This window comes from Sturnira hondurensis, unplaced genomic scaffold (assembly GCF_014824575.4).
Source record: "Sturnira hondurensis isolate 20B ecotype Veracruz unplaced genomic scaffold, ASM1482457v3 Scaffold0018337, whole genome shotgun sequence".
Taxonomy (NCBI): domain Eukaryota; kingdom Metazoa; phylum Chordata; class Mammalia; order Chiroptera; family Phyllostomidae; genus Sturnira; species Sturnira hondurensis.
Window position 1 is genome coordinate 2,322,455 of NW_028090968.1, and position 6,481 is coordinate 2,328,935.

The following is a 6,481-nucleotide window of genomic DNA, read 5'->3' on the forward strand; positions in this document are numbered from 1 at the left end:
GGGAGGCCTCCAACTGTTATTCTTTTTCAAGATTATTTTAGCTATTTGGGGCCCCTTGAGGTTCCCTATGGGTTTGGGGGTTTTGATAGGGATTACATTAAAACCGTAGATTGCTTTCGGCGGTGCTGACATCTTAGCAACATTAGGTCTCCTCATCCGTGAGCACAGAATGTCTCCGTTTATTGTGTCTTTCGTTTCTTCCAGTAACGTTTTGTACATTTCAGTGTGCAGGTCTTTTGCCTCCTTGGTTAACTTCATTCCTAAGCATTAAATTGATTTAAAACGATACCAGTACTAAAGGGATAAATTCTTCTTGTGGAAAAAAACATAACATTTAAAATAAGGCGAAAGTTCCCTTTTGGTGTTCCACCCCAGACCCTGGTCCCGCCCTCAGCAGCTGGAGGGAAGCGCCGTGAGGCTTTGGAGCCCTGGAGAGGAAGTATTTTGCTGCTCCTTTGCTCTGTTGGCGCATCCCAAGCACTCAGCTTCTCTTGGCAAGTCTTGCTTGTGTCCTTCAGCAATGGATCTTAGAGAGCTTTTCTTGTTTTGTGAAGATCTACTCTATTCTTTCAAATGCTTGTACTGTGTGTCATACGTGGCTATGCTGCATGTTATCGGGCCCCTTCACCCAGTGGTTTCTAATAGCACCTGTTGGAACATCCTCGGCTTGTCTTCCTGGGCACATGTGTGACAGGGTCTCTGGGGCAGATGCCTCTGTGAGAAATTTCTGGGTTATGGAATCGGTGCATTTGTATTTGCTGGCTGTTTGCCAATGTGCCCATTCACATATGTATACGCACTGCAGACCCAGCTCCCAGCCATGTCCAGGAGGAGCTGTTTCCATACTCTCAGTAATACTTGAGTTTTATCATTTGAAAAATATTGCTGATATGGATGGAAATGGCACCTTGTCGTTTGGATTTGCACTTCTATGGTTATTTAATGAGGCTGAGCAACATCTTCCTCTGTATTTATTTTACCACGGCATTACCCTTTCTGTAAACTGCTTTTTCATATTTCTTGACCTTTGAAGAAACTAGAATACTCTTTTATTGATTCACAGGAGTTCTTAATATAATTGCAGTACATGCATCATACTGCTCTTCTAAATTGTGAAAAATTCTTATTTCTAGTTGCAAGGGTTTTTGTGAAGACATTAGAGACAGTGGCAGCATTTCTACCAGGCTTCTGAAGTGTGGAAGACACTGTGCTGGTTGCAGGGAGAGAAATATGAATGAGATTATCTTCATCTGTAAGACGTTGGCAGTGAGTAGAAGAGGGTGGGGCAAGCGAGCGGTGATGAGCCACTGACTATTGCCAGACAATGTGGCAGATGCTTGGTTTGCATGATCTCATTAATGAGGGAGGGAAGCATTATCCGTCCCCACGTCACAGGAGATAAATTGTGTAAATGGACTTGTCCAAGGTCTCACAGCTACTAACGTGGCAAAATTGGGATTGAAACTCCAGTCCCGCCTCATTGCAAACCTTAGGCTCTTACCCCTTGGCTGGGCTGGGTTGTGCCAGAATCGGTTTTCTATAGAATAGTTTAATAAAAGATCAGTCAAAGGGAGGAAACACTGCCCATTTCCTTCTACAATGTCAGTATTATCCTGTTGCCCAAATCAGACAGACATCACGAGAAAAGAAAAACTAAAGATCATTGTATCTTGAGAACATAGGGGCAGAATCCTCAAGAAAATACTACTGAACTGAACTCTCAGCAATACATAAAAAGGATTACACAACATGACCAAATGAGGTTTCCTCAGCAATGCGAGGTTGGTTTAACATTTGAAAATAAACCAAGATAATGTACTATAGTCACAGAATTCAGAACAAAACCCACATAACATCTCAGTAGAAGCAGAAAAAAAATATTTGGCAAAATCCCATACCCTTCCATGGTAAAAATAGCCCACCAGACCAGCAACAGAGGGGCACTCCCCAACCTGACCAAGGCTGTCTATGAAAACCCACGGCTGATGTCACACTTACTGGTGAAAGGCCAAGTGCTTCCCCCGACATTAGGAACAAGAGAGGATGTCTGCTATCACCACCTCCGTTCAACATTGTGCTGGGGGTCTAGCTAGGCAATTCGACAAGAAAAAGAAGTGAGAGGCATCCAGATTGGAAAGGAAGAAGTAAAATTATCTTTCTTTACAGATGATAGGATCTTCTATATAGAAGACCCTAATGAATGCACAAAAATCTATTAGAGCTAATAAACAAGTTCTTCACAGTTGCAGGATGCAAGATTAATATACAAAAACAACTTGTATTTCTTTACACTAGCAATGATAAACCTGAAAATGGAATTAAGAAAATAATTCCATTTACAAGAGCACCAACAGGCATAAATTCTTAGGAATAAATTCAACAAAGGAATGTTAAACGAATACTCTAAAAACTAGGAGACATTGTTGAAAGAAATTAAAACCCAAATAAAAAGGAAGACATCCCATGTTTTTGGACTGGGAACTGGAGTCTTAAGATAGCAGTGCTTCCCAAATTGATCTACGGATCCCACGGTCCCTCTCCAGCCCTCTCAGAAGCTGAGCCGTCTTTCTTTCTGAAAAATTGACATGTTGACCCTAAAATCCATATGGACCCAGAAGGGACCCAGAATAGACAAAACAGTCTTGAAAAAGAACAAAAGTGGAGGACTCACTCTTCCCAATTTCAAAACTTAACTATGAAGCAACAGTATTTCAGGCAACATGTAGTGTGGTGGCCTAGGGCAGACACACAGACCAATGGAGGGGAATTAGGGGTCCACCAGCAAGGGGCCTGCAGCGTGAAGAGGGGAAAGAATGGCCTTTTCCTCAAATGGTGCTGGGACGCCTGGAATCCTGACGCAGAAAAACAGATCCTGCATGCCGTTTATAAAACTTACTCAAATTAGACCCCAAATTAAGAACAATAAAACTCTCAAGAAAACAAGGATAAATCATAATGACCATGTATTAGGCAAGGCTTTCTGAGATGAGACATGGAAAATATAAGTAATTGATGACAATAAAAAGAGACACTCATCGAAATTAAAAACATTTGTGTTTCGAAGGACAACATCGAGAGAGTGAGGAAGCAGCACGCAGAATGGAAGGAAACATCTGCAAAGCATGTCTGATAAGGGGTTTGTATCCAGAAGATACAAAGAACTCGTACAATTAAACAAGAAAAGTGCAAAGGACTTGAATAGACATTTGCCCAAATAGGATTATACAAATGGCCAATAAGCTCATGAAAAGATGCTCAGGATAATCAAATGCAAACCACAGTGAGAAACTACTTCAAACCCACCTGCATGGCTAGAATTTAAAACTACATCACAAGTGTTGGTGAGGGTGGGAGAAATCAGAGATCTCAAACACCAATGGGATCATGAAATGGTGTGGCTGAAAAGCCAATTTGGTGTCTCTCTGAAATATGAAACAGACTGCCCACGTGACCCAGCAAGTCCGGTGCTCAAGAGAACGGAGACCACGCCCCCCGAAACCCGTGTGTGAATGTTCAGAGGAGCATCATTCATAACAGCCAAAGAGTAGAAACCACCCAAAGGTTCACCAGGTGAGTGGGTAAATACAGTGCAATGTATCCATACAACAGAATATTATTCAGCGATGAAAAGGAATGAAGTTCTGCTACCTGCTACAGCATGAGTGAACCTGGAAAACATGCTGAGTGAAAGGAGCCAGACCCAAAGGCCACATATTATATGAGTCCATTTATATGAAATGTCTAGAATAGGCAGATCTATCGAGACAGAAAGATTGACAGTTTCCAGGGGCTATGGGAGGAAGGCATTAGGAAGTGACTGCTGGTGGACACGGGTTTCTGTTTTGAAGTAGTCCGGGCCAGTTTCTGATAGCCAGGGAGCTCAGGCTGACCTTTAGCTGCAGTGGAGAGGCAGTGGAATGTTCTAGGTGGGGAGTGGCATGATCTGATTAGCATCTTGGGTGTGGGCCTTCTCCGGTTTGTGCGGCAGGTGCCTGAGAGGCAGGTGGCTCACAGTCAGCAGCTGCACCACTCAGGTGGAGAGGGCACACACCCGGAGGTGCAGCACAGGGGGCGGCTGCCCTTCGAGGCAGGCTCACGGTGGAAGGACACTTCCCAGGGTAACCTGTGCGCGTGGGAAGGTGAGCGTCATCTGGGGAGCCTCCTTAGGGGGTGGCTGAGAGTTCTGCCCTCCAGGCCGTGCTCTAGCCATGCCCACCACCTTTCCCTTCTGTTTGCCTGGCCACCCCCAGACTCGTACCTTTCCTGTGTCCTGTGACACTTGGAGCTACATCCTGACTTCTTACCCTCACCAGCAGAGCTCCACAGGGCTTGGCACACAGTCAGTGTTTAATGAGTAGTCACCCTAGTGCTGTGGAGAATCCACTGTACTCCTGACCCAGAGCGGGGTCTGCAATGTTTTCTGGGAAGACCCAGACAGTGACCATTTTAGCTTTCTCAGGCCTTGCAGGCTCTGTTGCGACGATTGCTCTCTGCCTTGGTAGGGGCATCACAGAGAATTCACAACCGAGTAGGTGGGGCAATGTTCCCATAAAACTGGCTAGGGACTGAATGTGTCCCTCCCAGGTTCTTATGCTGAAGTCCAATGTCGTGGAATTGGGAGGTGGGGCCTTCGGGAGGTGATGAAATCACGAGGGTGGAGCCCCTCAGTGGGATTAGTGCCCTTATAAGAAGAGGAAGAGACCTGGCTCCCTTTTTCTCCATCATTTGAGGACACGCAAGAAGAGGGCTTCATGAGAGCACAAGAAGAGAGTCCTCTGCAGAACCCAGCCACGCCAGCACACTGCGCTCAAACTTCCAGCCCGCAGAACCACCGGAGATCGGTTTCTGTGGTTGAGGTCCCCCAGCCTGTGGTATCTGTGTCCGAGCAGCCAGATTCAACGAAGACGGGTTTATTCACAAGCACAGGCTGGGGTTGGCCTATGCACCATGGTGTTCTGACCCCTGATTTAGGAGAGTCTTGACATCTGTCTTTCTAGGAATAAAACTCATTTTTGTCTATGCGTTCTTAGGAAATTATTTCACATCCCTGGGCCTCAGTTGCCTCGCCTATAAAACAGAGACAGCAGTACTCATGTCTTACACAGGGGTTGTGAGAATTGAAAAGTAACATTAATGCTCCCCTAAGTCTTTGAGGCCTGCCTACCAGGCCCTCACCCAAGTCTCCTTCTGACCCCTCTAGGAGTAGAACCTCCCGAGACAACCACGTTGTCTGGCAAGCATTTATTGAGAGCCTCCTGTGTGCTGGGCCCTGACGAGGAAGACAGTGCTGGTTTCCCCCTTGTAGGGTGTACGAAGGTCTGTTGGAAGGAGGGTGATGCCGGGCTGGCTGTGAAGCTCCAAGCCCTGTTCTTCTGGGGCTGCACTCCCCCACCGGTCAAACGGGGCTGGGAATGGCTCCCACAAGTTGGGCCGCTGAAGTCCTGGGAGCTCCTGAGGGGAAACAGGGCTGGAGCACAGCCTGAGACACCTGCAGACGTGCTTCCCAGGGGTGCTCACCGCTCCGTAAGCCGGAGATTGCAGGATGGCGCCGTGGGCCAAGTCCGACCTGCAGGTGTGTTTTGTTTGGCTGGCTTAGCATTTAAATTTATTTTTTAAATGAATTGTCAACATTTAAAATCAGGAGATTTGGGATAAAACCCAGATTTCGGCTTCTAATTAAAAGAAAGTCAGAAGAGCTGACACACTGGGCCTAAACAAGCCACCTGATGATGACGGGCTGGGCCTGAGCAGACGGGGGCCTCCTTTCTGTTCAAGTTGGCTGTCCCCTGCTTTTTGGACCGAGTCTTTGGTGAATGACGCATTTTTCTCTTCCCTTGGGCTTTTTTTAAAATATTTGTCCTCCATCTTGATTCTAAAATAAAACCACGTATTTATTGGGAGGTGTCCACTAATGATAACATTCTGTGACAATACCTTTTGAACTTGTCAGTCAACAGAGATAGGAAAAGAGAGCAGCCTGCCACTGTTGGCCTGGCGTGGGGCAGCAGTCATACAGTTGTCGAGTGAGTAAATGATTGGTAACTGTGTGTATTTGTTTCCTATCGCTGCTGTAGCAAGTTACCTTGCACAAACTTGGTGGCGTAAAAACCAAAAATTTATCTCATATTTCTGGAGATCGGAAGTCCAAAGTGGATTTCAGCGGACTAAACAAACGCAAGGGGTTTCTGGGGTTCTGTTCCTTCTAGAGGCTCCAGGGGAGCATCCATTTCCTCGTCTTTTTTCTGGCTCTGGAAGATGTCCACATTCTTTGGCTCACTGTCCCTTTTCTCCATCTTCAAAGCCACCAGAGAAGCATCTTTCACTCTCTCTGTGACTCTAAGCCTCCGGCCTTTGTCTAACAAGAGTCCTTGTGATTATCTGGGGCCCACTGGATAATCTAGAACACTCTACCTGTCTCAAGACCCCACATTGCAAAGTCCCCCTGGCCCTGTAAGGTATGTATCTGCAGGAATTAGAACAT